At 45.4% G+C, this 19,096-nt stretch overlaps 19 non-coding genes across 19 annotated transcripts; all 19 read left to right on the top strand.

Moving 5' to 3' along the window:
* Positions 1-76: 76 nt before the first annotated feature.
* TRNAM-CAU (transfer RNA methionine (anticodon CAU)) lies at positions 77-149 on the top strand. The gene has a single exon. It is a non-coding gene; the product is annotated as a tRNA-Met (tRNA).
* Positions 150-413: 264 nt separating this feature from the next.
* Positions 414-486, top strand: TRNAM-CAU (transfer RNA methionine (anticodon CAU)). The gene has a single exon. It is a non-coding gene; the product is annotated as a tRNA-Met (tRNA).
* Positions 487-751: 265 nt separating this feature from the next.
* Positions 752-824, top strand: TRNAM-CAU (transfer RNA methionine (anticodon CAU)). Its single transcript has one exon. It is a non-coding gene; the product is annotated as a tRNA-Met (tRNA).
* A 2,221-nt stretch (positions 825-3,045) lies between these two features.
* On the top strand, positions 3,046-3,118 carry TRNAM-CAU (transfer RNA methionine (anticodon CAU)). Its single transcript has one exon. It is a non-coding gene; the product is annotated as a tRNA-Met (tRNA).
* A 264-nt stretch (positions 3,119-3,382) lies between these two features.
* TRNAM-CAU (transfer RNA methionine (anticodon CAU)) lies at positions 3,383-3,455 on the top strand. The gene has a single exon. It is a non-coding gene; the product is annotated as a tRNA-Met (tRNA).
* A 2,221-nt stretch (positions 3,456-5,676) lies between these two features.
* TRNAM-CAU (transfer RNA methionine (anticodon CAU)) lies at positions 5,677-5,749 on the top strand. Its single transcript has one exon. It is a non-coding gene; the product is annotated as a tRNA-Met (tRNA).
* A 264-nt stretch (positions 5,750-6,013) lies between these two features.
* TRNAM-CAU (transfer RNA methionine (anticodon CAU)) lies at positions 6,014-6,086 on the top strand. The gene has a single exon. It is a non-coding gene; the product is annotated as a tRNA-Met (tRNA).
* A 265-nt stretch (positions 6,087-6,351) lies between these two features.
* TRNAM-CAU (transfer RNA methionine (anticodon CAU)) lies at positions 6,352-6,424 on the top strand. The gene has a single exon. It is a non-coding gene; the product is annotated as a tRNA-Met (tRNA).
* A 2,221-nt stretch (positions 6,425-8,645) lies between these two features.
* On the top strand, positions 8,646-8,718 carry TRNAM-CAU (transfer RNA methionine (anticodon CAU)). Its single transcript has one exon. It is a non-coding gene; the product is annotated as a tRNA-Met (tRNA).
* Positions 8,719-8,982: 264 nt separating this feature from the next.
* Positions 8,983-9,055, top strand: TRNAM-CAU (transfer RNA methionine (anticodon CAU)). The gene has a single exon. It is a non-coding gene; the product is annotated as a tRNA-Met (tRNA).
* A 2,221-nt stretch (positions 9,056-11,276) lies between these two features.
* TRNAM-CAU (transfer RNA methionine (anticodon CAU)) lies at positions 11,277-11,349 on the top strand. The gene has a single exon. It is a non-coding gene; the product is annotated as a tRNA-Met (tRNA).
* A 264-nt stretch (positions 11,350-11,613) lies between these two features.
* TRNAM-CAU (transfer RNA methionine (anticodon CAU)) lies at positions 11,614-11,686 on the top strand. Its single transcript has one exon. It is a non-coding gene; the product is annotated as a tRNA-Met (tRNA).
* A 265-nt stretch (positions 11,687-11,951) lies between these two features.
* On the top strand, positions 11,952-12,024 carry TRNAM-CAU (transfer RNA methionine (anticodon CAU)). Its single transcript has one exon. It is a non-coding gene; the product is annotated as a tRNA-Met (tRNA).
* Positions 12,025-14,244: 2,220 nt separating this feature from the next.
* TRNAM-CAU (transfer RNA methionine (anticodon CAU)) lies at positions 14,245-14,317 on the top strand. Its single transcript has one exon. It is a non-coding gene; the product is annotated as a tRNA-Met (tRNA).
* A 264-nt stretch (positions 14,318-14,581) lies between these two features.
* Positions 14,582-14,654, top strand: TRNAM-CAU (transfer RNA methionine (anticodon CAU)). Its single transcript has one exon. It is a non-coding gene; the product is annotated as a tRNA-Met (tRNA).
* A 265-nt stretch (positions 14,655-14,919) lies between these two features.
* TRNAM-CAU (transfer RNA methionine (anticodon CAU)) lies at positions 14,920-14,992 on the top strand. Its single transcript has one exon. It is a non-coding gene; the product is annotated as a tRNA-Met (tRNA).
* Positions 14,993-17,213: 2,221 nt separating this feature from the next.
* Positions 17,214-17,286, top strand: TRNAM-CAU (transfer RNA methionine (anticodon CAU)). The gene has a single exon. It is a non-coding gene; the product is annotated as a tRNA-Met (tRNA).
* Positions 17,287-17,550: 264 nt separating this feature from the next.
* TRNAM-CAU (transfer RNA methionine (anticodon CAU)) lies at positions 17,551-17,623 on the top strand. The gene has a single exon. It is a non-coding gene; the product is annotated as a tRNA-Met (tRNA).
* A 265-nt stretch (positions 17,624-17,888) lies between these two features.
* TRNAM-CAU (transfer RNA methionine (anticodon CAU)) lies at positions 17,889-17,961 on the top strand. The gene has a single exon. It is a non-coding gene; the product is annotated as a tRNA-Met (tRNA).
* The last annotated feature ends 1,135 nt before the right edge of the window (positions 17,962-19,096 follow it).

The following is a 19,096-nucleotide window of genomic DNA, read 5'->3' as shown; positions in this document are numbered from 1 at the left end:
ATGGATCGTACTCTCTCTGGAGTTTTGAGTGTGGAGTTGTGTCACATAATCTTCATCAACAAATCATAAAATCGCAGCCTTCTTAGCGCAGTAGGCAGCGCGTCAGTCTCATAATCTGTAGGTCCTGAGTTCGAGCCTCAGAGAGGGCACAAGTGTTTTTTGTTTCAACAAATACAATTGGACATATTTTTTCTAAACATGAAGTGGAGCATGATGTTCAGTAGACCGGAACCCGGTCCTTGTGAATCATAGGATTGGCCTCTTTACTGACGCAGAAAAGAAATATGATCGCAAAATACCATAGAACCAATGGGGCTAGCTGCATTTTATTTTAATATTTCTATCTGGACTGTGTGAGTAGCGTTGTCTCAGATCTGGTTCTCCACCAAGTTCTCCAAAAATACTCCAGCAGAGCCTTCTTAGCGCAGTAGGCAGCGCGTCAGTCTCATAATCTGAAGGTCCTGAGTTCGAGCCTCAGAGAGGGCACAAGTGTTTTTTGTTTCAGCAAATTCAATTGGACATATCCTTTCTAAACATGAAGAGGAGCATGATGTTCAGTAGACCGGAACCCGGTCCTTGTGAATCATAGGATTGGCTTCTTTACTGACGCAGAAAAGAAATATGATTGCCAAATACCATAGAACCAATTGGGGCTAGCTGCGTTTTATTTGAATATTTCTATCTGGACTTTGTGAGTAGCGTGGTCTCAAATCATGCTCTCCACCAGGTTATCCAAAGAGCCTCCAACGGAGCCTTCTAAGCGCAGTAGGCAGCGCGTCAGTCTCATAATCTGAAGGTCCTGAGTTCGAGCCTCAGAGAGGGCACAAGTGTTTTTTGTTTCAGCAAATTCAATTGGACATATCCTTTCTAAACATGAAGAGGAGCATGATGTTCAGTAGACCGCAACGCGGTCCTTGTGAATCACAGGATTGGATTCTTTACTGACGCAGAAAAGAAATATGATCGCAAAATACCATAGAACCAATGGGGCTAGCTGCATTTTATTTGAATATTTCTATCTGCACTTTGTGAGTAGCGTGGTCTTGGATCTGTTTCTCCACCAGGTTCTCCAAACATACTCCAGCCGAACCTGCTTAGTGCAGTAGGCAGCGCGTCAGTCTCATAATTTGAAGGTCCTGAGTTCTTTCCTCAGAGAAGGCAGGCCTCTTCTGTTTCAGGTAATAACTTTTCAAAAACGTTGACAGAATGAGTACAATGTTTGGTATTTTGCAAATGTAAGCAGTCCCTGTGCAAACTTTCTGGCCCTGTGTTCCCACGCCTTCTCCTTGTGCCTTCCAGAGCCCATCAGGTGCACTATGAACTAATGGCAAAACATGGTTGTGCATATAAGGTTGATGCCGCACGAACCCTGCTATGGTTTTTCATATTAATAAGCCTCCGTGCAGTGTCCATAGCCGCCCTAGTGGCGTTATGGCTCTGTAGTTGGTCCGGATAAGCCCAGGGTACCCAGGCCGTAATCTGTAGAGGAAAGAAAAAGGTAAGTGGGGCCAACCAGTGGGGAAAAGAGGGGTCAGTTCAAACAAACAGGTTCTTTCGAATAGAGGTGGGGCAGTTTAAAATGATAAGGTTGCTGGTTGGGATAGCATGGGCGCATACTGATAGAGCCAACGTAGGTCTTTGAGCAAAGATTCAGGAAATAAGGATGGTACATTTTATGGTGTTAGATGCAGTGGGGCAGGTTTACATGAGGGCAGTTTCAGAGAATGAGCAAGTATTTCAAAATGTATTTTCTGGCTGTGTGAGGGACTTGAGAGGTCTTCAAGCAGACCCTTGGAGTATGTTTAAAGTCTCTCACAAAATAAACTCTAGAAAAGACAGGTGGGGCACCCAAGCCTAGCGGCCAAATAGTGAGGCGACTGCATGAAAGGCAAATGCGAAAAGAGGCAAAGAGGGGTAGCACAAGGGGATGCACCCAATTTCGACACTTCTGTTTCTGGTGATTGTCTTGCCCCTGTGCCCATGAAAGGCTCTGGGGAACGCAGGCACAGTTGCGGCTCAGGCATGGACAGTCTGCAAGGCCCTCCTTCGGCATAATAAAAGTGCCCTTGTGAGCCTGGCTGTGTTTAAATCACACAGCAGGGAATGCAGCTTTCAACTTTCCCTCACTGGCCACGAAGGGCCACGAACGGCCAGGTTCTATAGACCAAAAAGCTAGGAGGAACCCTGGCCACTTTTAAATGAGGGTGGGTTTTGAGCTACAGTTCCTTCAGGAGCAAAGCCTGGATTGGCCTTCCTGGATGTTCCTGTGGCCCGCTGGATGCTTTAATGGGCTGGATAAAGCGTTCTGGAGGATGGAATCCTCTTGGGTTCAGTCTGGGAACTTCTGGGAGTTCATCTGCATAACCCAGCCCCGTCCACCCTTCTTGACCTGGCCGGCAGTTACCTTGCTCTGTTACTAGAGGGCGCGTTTGCACTCTCTTCATGAACCGTGTGCCTCACAGGTGTGATAATGATGTATTTTGGGGTTTGTTTTTGTGGCATGCTACCTGTCACCAGCCGCAAGCAGATCAGCATGAGATCTGATGTCAAATAACAGCATAACAAACTGTGACATAATACAAACCTGACATAAGCGATGTAAGCAGCGAGTATAACGAAACCGGCTGAACGCACGCAAGCAAACTAAATGATGGAAGTGGAAACACATAATTAATCATGCATATATATATAGGAAAGGAGCAAAACTCTCTGCAAATGGGAAAAAAAGCTACCTGCTTACAAAAGGGACATTGGGAGAGGAGAATTAAAAACTGGTAAGAAAAAAGGGCTGAAAAGAGTTAGGTATATATCCAGCGAGGGAGGGGTTGGAAGTTTGTGGCATCTTACCTGTTTTGGAGCATATCAAAATAACTAGCTCAAAATTCAAGCATCGAAGGATGGGACTCTTGATTGATGAATGGAAGACATCTGAAGTACAAAACACTATACATTCAAGTGAAGCTTTTCAGATGGATCGTACTCTCTCTGGAGTTTTGAGTGTGGAGTTGTGTCACATAATCTTCATCAACAAATCATAAAATCGCAGCCTTCTTAGCGCAGTAGGCAGCGCGTCAGTCTCATAATCTGTAGGTCCTGAGTTCGAGCCTCAGAGAGGGCACAAGTGTTTTTTGTTTCAACAAATACAATTGGACATATTTTTTCTAAACATGAAGTGGAGCATGATGTTCAGTAGACCGGAACCCGGTCCTTGTGAATCATAGGATTGGCCTCTTTACTGACGCAGAAAAGAAATATGATCGCAAAATACCATAGAACCAATGGGGCTAGCTGCATTTTATTTTAATATTTCTATCTGGACTGTGTGAGTAGCGTTGTCTCAGATCTGGTTCTCCACCAAGTTCTCCAAAAATACTCCAGCAGAGCCTTCTTAGCGCAGTAGGCAGCGTGTCAGTCTCATAATCTGAAGGTCCTGAGTTCGAGCCTCAGAGAGGGCACAAGTGTTTTTTGTTTCAGCAAATTCAATTGGACATATCCTTTCTAAACATGAAGAGGAGCATGATGTTCAGTAGACCGCAACGCGGTCCTTGTGAATCACAGGATTGGATTCTTTACTGACGCAGAAAAGAAATATGATCGCAAAATACCATAGAACCAATGGGGCTAGCTGCATTTTATTTGAATATTTCTATCTGCACTTTGTGAGTAGCGTGGTCTTGGATCTGTTTCTCCACCAGGTTCTCCAAACATACTCCAGCCGAACCTGCTTAGTGCAGTAGGCAGCGCGTCAGTCTCATAATTTGAAGGTCCTGAGTTCTTTCCTCAGAGAAGGCAGGCCTCTTCTGTTTCAGGTAATAACTTTTCAAAAACGTTGACAGAATGAGTACAATGTTTGGTATTTTGCAAATGTAAGCAGTCCCTGTGCAAACTTTCTGGCCCTGTGTTCCCACGCCTTCTCCTTGTGCCTTCCAGAGCCCATCAGGTGCACTATGAACTAATGGCAAAACATGGTTGTGCATATAAGGTTGATGCCGCACGAACCCTGCTATGGTTTTTCATATTAATAAGCCTCCGTGCAGTGTCCATCGCCGCCCTAGTGGCGTTATGGCTCTGTAGTTGGTCCGGATAAGCCCAGGGTACCCAGGCCGTAATCTGTAGAGGAAAGAAAAAGGTAAGTGGGGCCAACCAGTGGGGAAAAGAGGGGTCAGTTCAAACAAACAGGTTCTTTCGAATAGAGGTGGGGCAGTTTAAAATGATAAGGTTGCTGGTTGGGATAGCATGGGCGCATACTGATAGAGCCAACGTAGGTCTTTGAGCAAAGATTCAGGAAATAAGGATGGTACATTTTATGGTGTTAGATGCAGTGGGGCAGGTTTACATGAGGGCAGTTTCAGAGAATGAGCAAGTATTTCAAAATGTATTTTCTGGCTGTGTGAGGGACTTGAGAGGTCTTCAAGCAGACCCTTGGAGTATGTTTAAAGTCTCTCACAAAATAAACTCTAGAAAAGACAGGTGGGGCACCCAAGCCTAGCGGCCAAATAGTGAGGCGACTGCATGAAAGGCAAATGCGAAAAGAGGCAAAGAGGGGTAGCACAAGGGGATGCACCCAATTTCGACACTTCTGTTTCTGGTGATTGTCTTGCCCCTGTGCCCATGAAAGGCTCTGGGGAACGCAGGCACAGTTGCGGCTCAGGCATGGACAGTCTGCAAGGGCCTCCTTCGGCATAATAAAAGTGCCCTTGTGAGCCTGGCTGTGTTTAAATCACACAGCAGGGAATGCAGCTTTCAACTTTCCCTCACTGGCCACGAAGGGCCACGAACGGCCAGGTTCTATAGACCAAAAAGCTAGGAGGAACCCTGGCCACTTTTAAATGAGGGTGGGTTTTGAGCTACAGTTCCTTCAGGAGCAAAGCCTGGATTGGCCTTCCTGGATGTTCCTGTGGCCCGCTGGATGCTTTAATGGGCTGGATAAAGCGTTCTGGAGGATGGAATCCTCTTGGGTTCAGTCTGGGAACTTCTGGGAGTTCATCTGCATAACCCAGCCCCGTCCACCCTTCTTGACCTGGCCGGCAGTTACCTTGCTCTGTTACTAGAGGGCGCGTTTGCACTCTCTTCATGAACCGTGTGCCTCACAGGTGTGATAATGATGTATTTTGGGGTTTGTTTTTGTGGCATGCTACCTGTCACCAGCCGCAAGCAGATCAGCATGAGATCTGATGTCAAATAACAGCATAACAAACTGTGACATAATACAAACCTGACATAAGCGATGTAAGCAGCGAGTATAACGAAACCGGCTGAACGCACGCAAGCAAACTAAATGATGGAAGTGGAAACACATAATTAATCATGCATATATATATAGGAAAGGAGCAAAACTCTCTGCAAATGGGAAAAAAAGCTACCTGCTTACAAAAGGGACATTGGGAGAGGAGAATTAAAAACTGGTAAGAAAAAAGGGCTGAAAAGAGTTAGGTATATATCCAGCGAGGGAGGGGTTGGAAGTTTGTGGCATCTTACCTGTTTTGGAGCATATCAAAATAACTAGCTCAAAATTCAAGCATCGAAGGATGGGACTCTTGATTGATGAATTGAAGACATCTGAAGTACAAAACACTATACATTCAAGTGAAGCTTTTCAGATGGATCGTACTCTCTCTGGAGTTTTGAGTGTGGAGTTGTGTCACATAATCTTCATCAACAAATCATAAAATCGCAGCCTTCTTAGCGCAGTAGGCAGCGCGTCAGTCTCATAATCTGTAGGTCCTGAGTTCGAGCCTCAGAGAGGGCACAAGTGTTTTTTGTTTCAACAAATACAATTGGACATATTTTTTCTAAACATGAAGTGGAGCATGATGTTCAGTAGACCGGAACCCGGTCCTTGTGAATCATAGGATTGGCCTCTTTACTGACGCAGAAAAGAAATATGATCGCAAAATACCATAGAACCAATGGGGCTAGCTGCATTTTATTTTAATATTTCTATCTGGACTGTGTGAGTAGCGTTGTCTCAGATCTGGTTCTCCACCAAGTTCTCCAAAAATACTCCAGCAGAGCCTTCTTAGCGCAGTAGGCAGCGCGTCAGTCTCATAATCTGAAGGTCCTGAGTTCGAGCCTCAGAGAGGGCACAAGTGTTTTTTGTTTCAGCAAATTCAATTGGACATATCCTTTCTAAACATGAAGAGGAGCATGATGTTCAGTAGACCGGAACCCGGTCCTTGTGAATCATAGGATTGGCTTCTTTACTGACGCAGAAAAGAAATATGATTGCCAAATACCATAGAACCAATTGGGGCTAGCTGCGTTTTATTTGAATATTTCTATCTGGACTTTGTGAGTAGCGTGGTCTCAAATCATGCTCTCCACCAGGTTATCCAAAGAGCCTCCAACGGAGCCTTCTAAGCGCAGTAGGCAGCGCGTCAGTCTCATAATCTGAAGGTCCTGAGTTCGAGCCTCAGAGAGGGCACAAGTGTTTTTTGTTTCAGCAAATTCAATTGGACATATCCTTTCTAAACATGAAGAGGAGCATGATGTTCAGTAGACCGCAACGCGGTCCTTGTGAATCACAGGATTGGATTCTTTACTGACGCAGAAAAGAAATATGATCGCAAAATACCATAGAACCAATGGGGCTAGCTGCATTTTATTTGAATATTTCTATCTGCACTTTGTGAGTAGCGTGGTCTTGGATCTGTTTCTCCACCAGGTTCTCCAAACATACTCCAGCCGAACCTGCTTAGTGCAGTAGGCAGCGCGTCAGTCTCATAATTTGAAGGTCCTGAGTTCTTTCCTCAGAGAAGGCAGGCCTCTTCTGTTTCAGGTAATAACTTTTCAAAAACGTTGACAGAATGAGTACAATGTTTGGTATTTTGCAAATGTAAGCAGTCCCTGTGCAAACTTTCTGGCCCTGTGTTCCCACGCCTTCTCCTTGTGCCTTCCAGAGCCCATCAGGTGCACTATGAACTAATGGCAAAACATGGTTGTGCATATAAGGTTGATGCCGCACGAACCCTGCTATGGTTTTTCATATTAATAAGCCTCCGTGCAGTGTCCATAGCCGCCCTAGTGGCGTTATGGCTCTGTAGTTGGTCCGGATAAGCCCAGGGTACCCAGGCCGTAATCTGTAGAGGAAAGAAAAAGGTAAGTGGGGCCAACCAGTGGGGAAAAGAGGGGTCAGTTCAAACAAACAGGTTCTTTCGAATAGAGGTGGGGCAGTTTAAAATGATAAGGTTGCTGGTTGGGATAGCATGGGCGCATACTGATAGAGCCAACGTAGGTCTTTGAGCAAAGATTCAGGAAATAAGGATGGTACATTTTATGGTGTTAGATGCAGTGGGGCAGGTTTACATGAGGGCAGTTTCAGAGAATGAGCAAGTATTTCAAAATGTATTTTCTGGCTGTGTGAGGGACTTGAGAGGTCTTCAAGCAGACCCTTGGAGTATGTTTAAAGTCTCTCACAAAATAAACTCTAGAAAAGACAGGTGGGGCACCCAAGCCTAGCGGCCAAATAGTGAGGCGACTGCATGAAAGGCAAATGCGAAAAGAGGCAAAGAGGGGTAGCACAAGGGGATGCACCCAATTTCGACACTTCTGTTTCTGGTGATTGTCTTGCCCCTGTGCCCATGAAAGGCTCTGGGGAACGCAGGCACAGTTGCGGCTCAGGCATGGACAGTCTGCAAGGCCCTCCTTCGGCATAATAAAAGTGCCCTTGTGAGCCTGGCTGTGTTTAAATCACACAGCAGGGAATGCAGCTTTCAACTTTCCCTCACTGGCCACGAAGGGCCACGAACGGCCAGGTTCTATAGACCAAAAAGCTAGGAGGAACCCTGGCCACTTTTAAATGAGGGTGGGTTTTGAGCTACAGTTCCTTCAGGAGCAAAGCCTGGATTGGCCTTCCTGGATGTTCCTGTGGCCCGCTGGATGCTTTAATGGGCTGGATAAAGCGTTCTGGAGGATGGAATCCTCTTGGGTTCAGTCTGGGAACTTCTGGGAGTTCATCTGCATAACCCAGCCCCGTCCACCCTTCTTGACCTGGCCGGCAGTTACCTTGCTCTGTTACTAGAGGGCGCGTTTGCACTCTCTTCATGAACCGTGTGCCTCACAGGTGTGATAATGATGTATTTTGGGGTTTGTTTTTGTGGCATGCTACCTGTCACCAGCCGCAAGCAGATCAGCATGAGATCTGATGTCAAATAACAGCATAACAAACTGTGACATAATACAAACCTGACATAAGCGATGTAAGCAGCGAGTATAACGAAACCGGCTGAACGCACGCAAGCAAACTAAATGATGGAAGTGGAAACACATAATTAATCATGCATATATATATAGGAAAGGAGCAAAACTCTCTGCAAATGGGAAAAAAAGCTACCTGCTTACAAAAGGGACATTGGGAGAGGAGAATTAAAAACTGGTAAGAAAAAAGGGCTGAAAAGAGTTAGGTATATATCCAGCGAGGGAGGGGTTGGAAGTTTGTGGCATCTTACCTGTTTTGGAGCATATCAAAATAACTAGCTCAAAATTCAAGCATCGAAGGATGGGACTCTTGATTGATGAATGGAAGACATCTGAAGTACAAAACACTATACATTCAAGTGAAGCTTTTCAGATGGATCGTACTCTCTCTGGAGTTTTGAGTGTGGAGTTGTGTCACATAATCTTCATCAACAAATCATAAAATCGCAGCCTTCTTAGCGCAGTAGGCAGCGCGTCAGTCTCATAATCTGTAGGTCCTGAGTTCGAGCCTCAGAGAGGGCACAAGTGTTTTTTGTTTCAACAAATACAATTGGACATATTTTTTCTAAACATGAAGTGGAGCATGATGTTCAGTAGACCGGAACCCGGTCCTTGTGAATCATAGGATTGGCCTCTTTACTGACGCAGAAAAGAAATATGATCGCAAAATACCATAGAACCAATGGGGCTAGCTGCATTTTATTTTAATATTTCTATCTGGACTGTGTGAGTAGCGTTGTCTCAGATCTGGTTCTCCACCAAGTTCTCCAAAAATACTCCAGCAGAGCCTTCTTAGCGCAGTAGGCAGCGCGTCAGTCTCATAATCTGAAGGTCCTGAGTTCGAGCCTCAGAGAGGGCACAAGTGTTTTTTGTTTCAGCAAATTCAATTGGACATATCCTTTCTAAACATGAAGAGGAGCATGATGTTCAGTAGACCGCAACGCGGTCCTTGTGAATCACAGGATTGGATTCTTTACTGACGCAGAAAAGAAATATGATCGCAAAATACCATAGAACCAATGGGGCTAGCTGCATTTTATTTGAATATTTCTATCTGCACTTTGTGAGTAGCGTGGTCTTGGATCTGTTTCTCCACCAGGTTCTCCAAACATACTCCAGCCGAACCTGCTTAGTGCAGTAGGCAGCGCGTCAGTCTCATAATTTGAAGGTCCTGAGTTCTTTCCTCAGAGAAGGCAGGCCTCTTCTGTTTCAGGTAATAACTTTTCAAAAACGTTGACAGAATGAGTACAATGTTTGGTATTTTGCAAATGTAAGCAGTCCCTGTGCAAACTTTCTGGCCCTGTGTTCCCACGCCTTCTCCTTGTGCCTTCCAGAGCCCATCAGGTGCACTATGAACTAATGGCAAAACATGGTTGTGCATATAAGGTTGATGCCGCACGAACCCTGCTATGGTTTTTCATATTAATAAGCCTCCGTGCAGTGTCCATAGCCGCCCTAGTGGCGTTATGGCTCTGTAGTTGGTCCGGATAAGCCCAGGGTACCCAGGCCGTAATCTGTAGAGGAAAGAAAAAGGTAAGTGGGGCCAACCAGTGGGGAAAAGAGGGGTCAGTTCAAACAAACAGGTTCTTTCGAATAGAGGTGGGGCAGTTTAAAATGATAAGGTTGCTGGTTGGGATAGCATGGGCGCATACTGATAGAGCCAACGTAGGTCTTTGAGCAAAGATTCAGGAAATAAGGATGGTACATTTTATGGTGTTAGATGCAGTGGGGCAGGTTTACATGAGGGCAGTTTCAGAGAATGAGCAAGTATTTCAAAATGTATTTTCTGGCTGTGTGAGGGACTTGAGAGGTCTTCAAGCAGACCCTTGGAGTATGTTTAAAGTCTCTCACAAAATAAACTCTAGAAAAGACAGGTGGGGCACCCAAGCCTAGCGGCCAAATAGTGAGGCGACTGCATGAAAGGCAAATGCGAAAAGAGGCAAAGAGGGGTAGCACAAGGGGATGCACCCAATTTCGACACTTCTGTTTCTGGTGATTGTCTTGCCCCTGTGCCCATGAAAGGCTCTGGGGAACGCAGGCACAGTTGCGGCTCAGGCATGGACAGTCTGCAAGGCCCTCCTTCGGCATAATAAAAGTGCCCTTGTGAGCCTGGCTGTGTTTAAATCACACAGCAGGGAATGCAGCTTTCAACTTTCCCTCACTGGCCACGAAGGGCCACGAACGGCCAGGTTCTATAGACCAAAAAGCTAGGAGGAACCCTGGCCACTTTTAAATGAGGGTGGGTTTTGAGCTACAGTTCCTTCAGGAGCAAAGCCTGGATTGGCCTTCCTGGATGTTCCTGTGGCCCGCTGGATGCTTTAATGGGCTGGATAAAGCGTTCTGGAGGATGGAATCCTCTTGGGTTCAGTCTGGGAACTTCTGGGAGTTCATCTGCATAACCCAGCCCCGTCCACCCTTCTTGACCTGGCCGGCAGTTACCTTGCTCTGTTACTAGAGGGCGCGTTTGCACTCTCTTCATGAACCGTGTGCCTCACAGGTGTGATAATGATGTATTTTGGGGTTTGTTTTTGTGGCATGCTACCTGTCACCAGCCGCAAGCAGATCAGCATGAGATCTGATGTCAAATAACAGCATAACAAACTGTGACATAATACAAACCTGACATAAGCGATGTAAGCAGCGAGTATAACGAAACCGGCTGAACGCACGCAAGCAAACTAAATGATGGAAGTGGAAACACATAATTAATCATGCATATATATATAGGAAAGGAGCAAAACTCTCTGCAAATGGGAAAAAAAGCTACCTGCTTACAAAAGGGACATTGGGAGAGGAGAATTAAAAACTGGTAAGAAAAAAGGGCTGAAAAGAGTTAGGTATATATCCAGCGAGGGAGGGGTTGGAAGTTTGTGGCATCTTACCTGTTTTGGAGCATATCAAAATAACTAGCTCAAAATTCAAGCATCGAAGGATGGGACTCTTGATTGATGAATGGAAGACATCTGAAGTACAAAACACTATACATTCAAGTGAAGCTTTTCAGATGGATCGTACTCTCTCTGGAGTTTTGAGTGTGGAGTTGTGTCACATAATCTTCATTAACAAATCATAAAATCGCAGCCTTCTTAGCGCAGTAGGCAGCGCGTCAGTCTCATAATCTGTAGGTCCTGAGTTCGAGCCTCAGAGAGGGCACAAGTGTTTTTTGTTTCAACAAATACAATTGGACATATTTTTTCTAAACATGAAGTGGAGCATGATGTTCAGTAGACCGGAACCCGGTCCTTGTGAATCATAGGATTGGCCTCTTTACTGACGCAGAAAAGAAATATGATCGCAAAATACCATAGAACCAATGGGGCTAGCTGCATTTTATTTTAATATTTCTATCTGGACTGTGTGAGTAGCGTTGTCTCAGATCTGGTTCTCCACCAAGTTCTCCAAAAATACTCCAGCAGAGCCTTCTTAGCGCAGTAGGCAGCGCGTCAGTCTCATAATCTGAAGGTCCTGAGTTCGAGCCTCAGAGAGGGCACAAGTGTTTTTTGTTTCAGCAAATTCAATTGGACATATCCTTTCTAAACATGAAGAGGAGCATGATGTTCAGTAGACCGGAACCCGGTCCTTGTGAATCATAGGATTGGCTTCTTTACTGACGCAGAAAAGAAATATGATTGCCAAATACCATAGAACCAATTGGGGCTAGCTGCGTTTTATTTGAATATTTCTATCTGGACTTTGTGAGTAGCGTGGTCTCAAATCATGCTCTCCACCAGGTTATCCAAAGAGCCTCCAACGGAGCCTTCTAAGCGCAGTAGGCAGCGCGTCAGTCTCATAATCTGAAGGTCCTGAGTTCGAGCCTCAGAGAGGGCACAAGTGTTTTTTGTTTCAGCAAATTCAATTGAACATATCCTTTCTAAACATGAAGAGGAGCATGATGTTCAGTAGACCGCAACGCGGTCCTTGTGAATCACAGGATTGGATTCTTTACTGACGCAGAAAAGAAATATGATCGCAAAATACCATAGAACCAATGGGGCTAGCTGCATTTTATTTGAATATTTCTATCTGCACTTTGTGAGTAGCGTGGTCTTGGATCTGTTTCTCCACCAGGTTCTCCAAACATACTCCAGCCGACCTGCTTAGTGCAGTAGGCAGCGCGTCAGTCTCATAATTTGAAGGTCCTGAGTTCTTTCCTCAGAGAAGGCAGGCCTCTTCTGTTTCAGGTAATAACTTTTCAAAAACGTTGACAGAATGAGTACAATGTTTGGTATTTTGCAAATGTAAGCAGTCCCTGTGCAAACTTTCTGGCCCTGTGTTCCCACGCCTTCTCCTTGTGCCTTCCAGAGCCCATCAGGTGCACTATGAACTAATGGCAAAACATGGTTGTGCATATAAGGTTGATGCCGCACGAACCCTGCTATGGTTTTTCATATTAATAAGCCTCCGTGCAGTGTCCATAGCCGCCCTAGTGGCGTTATGGCTCTGTAGTTGGTCCGGATAAGCCCAGGGTACCCAGGCCGTAATCTGTAGAGGAAAGAAAAAGGTAAGTGGGGCCAACCAGTGGGGAAAAGAGGGGTCAGTTCAAACAAACAGGTTCTTTCGAATAGAGGTGGGGCAGTTTAAAATGATAAGGTTGCTGGTTGGGATAGCATGGGCGCATACTGATAGAGCCAACGTAGGTCTTTGAGCAAAGATTCAGGAAATAAGGATGGTACATTTTATGGTGTTAGATGCAGTGGGGCAGGTTTACATGAGGGCAGTTTCAGAGAATGAGCAAGTATTTCAAAATGTATTTTCTGGCTGTGTGAGGGACTTGAGAGGTCTTCAAGCAGACCCTTGGAGTATGTTTAAAGTCTCTCACAAAATAAACTCTAGAAAAGACAGGTGGGGCACCCAAGCCTAGCGGCCAAATAGTGAGGCGACTGCATGAAAGGCAAATGCGAAAAGAGGCAAAGAGGGGTAGCACAAGGGGATGCACCCAATTTCGACACTTCTGTTTCTGGTGATTGTCTTGCCCCTGTGCCCATGAAAGGCTCTGGGGAACGCAGGCACAGTTGCGGCTCAGGCATGGACAGTCTGCAAGGCCCTCCTTCGGCATAATAAAAGTGCCCTTGTGAGCCTGGCTGTGTTTAAATCACACAGCAGGGAATGCAGCTTTCAACTTTCCCTCACTGGCCACGAATGGCCACGAACGGCCAGGTTCTATAGACCAAAAAGCTAGGAGGAACCCTGGCCACTTTTAAATGAGGGTGGGTTTTGAGCTACAGTTCCTTCAGGAGCAAAGCCTGGATTGGCCTTCCTGGATGTTCCTGTGGCCCGCTGGATGCTTTAATGGGCTGGATAAAGCGTTCTGGAGGATGGAATCCTCTTGGGTTCAGTCTGGGAACTTCTGGGAGTTCATCTGCATAACCCAGCCCCGTCCACCCTTCTTGACCTGGCCGGCAGTTACCTTGCTCTGTTACTAGAGGGCGCGTTTGCACTCTCTTCATGAACCGTGTGCCTCACAGGTGTGATAATGATGTATTTTGGGGTTTGTTTTTGTGGCATGCTACCTGTCACCAGCCGCAAGCAGATCAGCATGAGATCTGATGTCAAATAACAGCATAACAAACTGTGACATAATACAAACCTGACATAAGCGATGTAAGCAGCGAGTATAACGAAACCGGCTGAACGCACGCAAGCAAACTAAATGATGGAAGTGGAAACACATAATTAATCATGCATATATATATAGGAAAGGAGCAAAACTCTCTGCAAATGGGAAAAAAAGCTACCTGCTTACAAAAGGGACATTGGGAGAGGAGAATTAAAAACTGGTAAGAAAAAAGGGCTGAAAAGAGTTAGGTATATATCCAGCGAGGGAGGGGTTGGAAGTTTGTGGCATCTTACCTGTTTTGGAGCATATCAAAATAACTAGCTCAAAATTCAAGCATCGAAGGATGGGACTCTTGATTGATGAATGGAAGACATCTGAAGTACAAAACACTATACATTCAAGTGAAGCTTTTCAGATGGATCGTACTCTCTCTGGAGTTTTGAGTGTGGAGTTGTGTCACATAATCTTCATCAACAAATCATAAAATCGCAGCCTTCTTAGCGCAGTAGGCAGCGCGTCAGTCTCATAATCTGTAGGTCCTGAGTTCGAGCCTCAGAGAGGGCACAAGTGTTTTTTGTTTCAACAAATACAATTGGACATATTTTTTCTAAACATGAAGTGGAGCATGATGTTCAGTAGACCGCAACGCGGTCCTTGTGAATCATAGGATTGGCCTCTTTACTGACGCAGAAAAGAAATATGATCGCAAAATACCATAGAACCAATGGGCCTAGCTGCATTTTATTTTAATATTTCTATCTGGACTGTGTGAGTAGCGTTGTCTCAGATCTGGTTCTCCACCAAGTTCTCCAAAAATACTCCAGCAGAGCCTTCTTAGCGCAGTAGGCAGCGCGTCAGTCTCATAATCTGAAGGTCCTGAGTTCGAGCCTCAGAGAGGGCACAAGTGTTTTTTGTTTCAGCAAATTCAATTGGACATATCCTTTCTAAACATGAAGAGGAGCATGATGTTCAGTAGACCGCAACGCGGTCCTTGTGAATCACAGGATTGGATTCTTTACTGACGCAGAAAAGAAATATGATTGCCAAATACCAAAGAACCAATTGGGGCTAGCTGCGTTTTATTTGAATATTTCTATCTGGACTTTGTGAGTAGCGTGGTCTCAAATCATGCTCTCCACCAGGTTATCCAAAGAGCCTCCAACGGAGCCTTCTAAGCGCAGTAGGCAGCGCGTCAGTCTCATAATCTGAAGGTCCTGAGTTCGAGCCTCAGAGAGGGCACAAGTGTTTTTTGTTTCAGCAAATTCAATTGGACATATCCTTTCTAAACATGAAGAGGAGCATGATGTTCAGTAGACCGCAACGCGGTCCTTGTGAATCACAGCATTGGATTCTTTACTGACGCAGAAAAGAAATATGATCGCAAAATACCATAGAACCAATGGGGCTAGCTGCATTTTATTTGAATATTTCTATCTGCACTTTGTGAGTAGCGTGGTCTTGGATCTGTTTCTCCACCAGGTTCTCCAAACATACTCCAGCCGAACCTGCTTAGTGCAGTAGGCAGCGCGTCAGTCTCATAATTTGAAGGTCCTGAGTTCTTTCCTCAGAGAAGGCAGGCCTCTTCTGTTTCAGGTAATAACTTTTCAAAAACGTTGACAGAATGAGTACAATGTTTGGTATTTTGCAAATGTAAGCAGTCCCTGTGCAAACTTTCTGGCCCTGTGTTCCCACGCCTTCTCCTTGTGCCTTCCAGAGCCCATCAGGTGCACTATGAACTAATGGCAAAACATGGTTGTGCATATAAGGTTGATGCCGCACGAACCCTGCTATGGTTTTTCATATTAATAAGCCTCCGTGCAGTGTCCATCGCCGCCCTAGTGGCGTTATGGCTCTGTAGTTGGTCCGGATAAGCCCAGGGTACCCAGGCCGTAATCTGTAGAGGAAAGAAAAAGGTAAGTGGGGCCAACCAGTGGGGAAAAGAGGGGTCAGTTCAAACAAACAGGTTCTTTCGAATAGAGGTGGGGCAGTTTAAAATGATAAGGTTGCTGGTTGGGATAGCATGGGCGCATACTGATAGAGCCAACGTAGGTCTTTGAGCAAAGATTCAGGAAATAAGGATGGTACATTTTATGGTGTTAGATGCAGTGGGGCAGGTTTACATGAGGGCAGTTTCAGAGAATGAGCAAGTATTTCAAAATGTATTTTCTGGCTGTGTGAGGGACTTGAGAGGTCTTCAAGCAGACCCTTGGAGTATGTTTAAAGTCTCTCACAAAATAAACTCTAGAAAAGACAGGTGGGGCACCCAAGCCTAGCGGCCAAATAGTGAGGCGACTGCATGAAAGGCAAATGCGAAAAGAGGCAAAGAGGGGTAGCACAAGGGGATGCACCCAATTTCGACACTTCTGTTTCTGGTGATTGTCTTGCCCCTGTGCCCATGAAAGGCTCTGGGGAACGCAGGCACAGTTGCGGCTCAGGCATGGACAGTCTGCAAGGCCCTCCTTCGGCATAATAAAAGTGCCCTTGTGAGCCTGGCTGTGTTTAAATCACACAGCAGGGAATGCAGCTTTCAACTTTCCCTCACTGGCCACGAAGGGCCACGAACGGCCAGGTTCTATAGACCAAAAAGCTAGGAGGAACCCTGGCCACTTTTAAATGAGGGTGGGTTTTGAGCTACAGTTCCTTCAGGAGCAAAGCCTGGATTGGCCTTCCTGGATGTTCCTGTGGCCCGCTGGATGCTTTAATGGGCTGGATAAAGCGTTCTGGAGGATGGAATCCTCTTGGGTTCAGTCTGGGAACTTCTGGGAGTTCATCTGCATAACCCAGCCCCGTCCACCCTTCTTGACCTGGCCGGCAGTTACCTTGCTCTGTTACTAGAGGGCGCGTTTGCACTCTCTTCATGAACCGTGTGCCTCACAGGTGTGATAATGATGTATTTTGGGGTTTGTTTTTGTGGCATGCTACCTGTCACCAGCCGCAAGCAGATCAGCATGAGATCTGATGTCAAATAACAGCATAACAAACTGTGACATAATACAAACCTGACATAAGCGATGTAAGCAGCGAGTATAACGAAACCGGCTGAACGCACGCAAGCAAACTAAATGATGGAAGTGGAAACACATAATTAATCATGCATATATATATAGGAAAGGAGCAAAACTCTCTGCAAATGGGAAAAAAAGCTACCTGCTTACAAAAGGGACATTGGGAGAGGAGAATTAAAAACTGGTAAGAAAAAAGGGCTGAAAAGAGTTAGGTATATATCCAGCGAGGGAGGGGTTGGAAGTTTGTGGCATCTTACCTGTTTTGGAGCATATCAAAATAACTAGCTCAAAATTCAAGCATCGAAGGATGGGACTCTTGATTGATGAATGGAAGACATCTGAAGTACAAAACACTATACATTCAAGTGAAGCTTTTCAGATGGATCGTACTCTCTCTGGAGTTTTGAGTGTGGAGTTGTGTCACATAATCTTCATCAACAAATCATAAAATCGCAGCCTTCTTAGCGCAGTAGGCAGCGCGTCAGTCTCATAATCTGTAGGTCCTGAGTTCGAGCCTCAGAGAGGGCACAAGTGTTTTTTGTTTCAACAAATACAATTGGACATATTTTTTCTAAACATGAAGTGGAGCATGATGTTCAGTAGACCGGAACCCGGTCCTTGTGAATCATAGGATTGGCCTCTTTACTGACGCAGAAAAGAAATATGATCGCAAAATACCATAGAACCAATGGGGCTAGCTGCATTTTATTTTAATATTTCTATCTGGACTGTGTGAGTAGCGTTGTCTCAGATCTGGTTCTCCACCAAGTTCTCCAAAAATACTCCAGCAGAGCCTTCTTAGCGCAGTAGGCAGCGCGTCAGTCTCATAATCTGAAGGTCCTGAGTTCGAGCCTCAGAGAGGGCACAAGTGTTTTTTGTTTCAGCAAATTCAATTGGACATATCCTTTCTAAACATGAAGAGGAGCATGATGTTCAGTAGACCGGAACCCGGTCCTTGTGAATCATAGGATTGGCTTCTTTACTGACGCAGAAAAGAAATATGATTGCCAAATACCATAGAACCAATTGGGGCTAGCTGCGTTTTATTTGAATATTTCTATCTGGACTTTGTGAGTAGCGTGGTCTCAAATCATGCTCTCCACCAGGTTATCCAAAGAGCCTCCAACGGAGCCTTCTAAGCGCAGTAGGCAGCGCGTCAGTCTCATAATCTGAAGGTCCTGAGTTCGAGCCTCAGAGAGGGCACAAGTGTTTTTTGTTTCAGCAAATTCAATTGGACATATCCTTTCTAAACATGAAGAGGAGCATGATGTTCAGTAGACCGCAACGCGGTCCTTGTGAATCACAGGATTGGATTCTTTACTGACGCAGAAAAGAAATATGATCGCAAAATACCATAGAACCAATGGGGCTAGCTGCATTTTATTTGAATATTTCTATCTGCACTTTGTGAGTAGCGTGGTCTTGGATCTGTTTCTCCACCAGGTTCTCCAAACATACTCCAGCCGAACCTGCTTAGTGCAGTAGGCAGCGCGTCAGTCTCATAATTTGAAGGTCCTGAGTTCTTTCCTCAGAGAAGGCAGGCCTCTTCTGTTTCAGGTAATAACTTTTCAAAAACGTTGACAGAATGAGTACAATGTTTGGTATTTTGCAAATGTAAGCAGTCCCTGTGCAAACTTTCTGGCCCTGTGTTCCCACGCCTTCTCCTTGTGCCTTCCAGAGCCCATCAGGTGCACTATGAACTAATGGCAAAACATGGTTGTGCATATAAGGTTGATGCCGCACGAACCCTGCTATGGTTTTTCATATTAATAAGCCTCTGTGCAGTGTCCATAGCCGCCCTAGTGGCGTTATGGCTCTGTAGTTGGTCCGGATAAGCCCAGGGTACCCAGGCCGTAATCTGTAGAGGAAAGAAACAGGTAAGTGGGGCCAACCAGTGGGGAAAAGAGGGGTCAGTTCAAACAAACAGGTTCTTTCGAATAGAGGTGGGGCAGTTTAAAATGATAAGGTTGCTGGTTGGGATAGCATGGGCGCATACTGATAGAGCCAACGTAGGTCTTTGAGCAAAGATTCAGGAAATAAGGATGGTACATTTTATGGTGTTAGATGCAGTGGGGCAGGTTTACATGAGGGCAGTTTCAGAGAATGAGCAAGTATTTCAAAATGTATTTTCTGGCTGTGTGAGGGACTTGAGAGGTCTTCAAGCAGACCCTTGGAGTATGTTTAAAGTCTCTCACAAAATAAACTCTAGAAAAGACAGGTGGGGCACCCAAGCCTAGCGGCCAAATAGTGAGGCGACTGCATGAAAGGCAAATGCGAAAAGAGGCAAAGAGGGGTAGCACAAGGGGATGCACCCAATTTCGACACTTCTGTTTCTGGT

Source organism: Ambystoma mexicanum, chromosome 4p (assembly GCF_040938575.1).
Source record: "Ambystoma mexicanum isolate Mex_15411 chromosome 4p, UKY_AmexF1_1, whole genome shotgun sequence".
Classification (NCBI taxonomy): Eukaryota; Metazoa; Chordata; class Amphibia; order Caudata; family Ambystomatidae; genus Ambystoma; species Ambystoma mexicanum.
The sequence above is the reverse complement of the archived record's forward strand: the minus strand, read 5'-3'. Positions and strand labels throughout refer to the sequence as shown.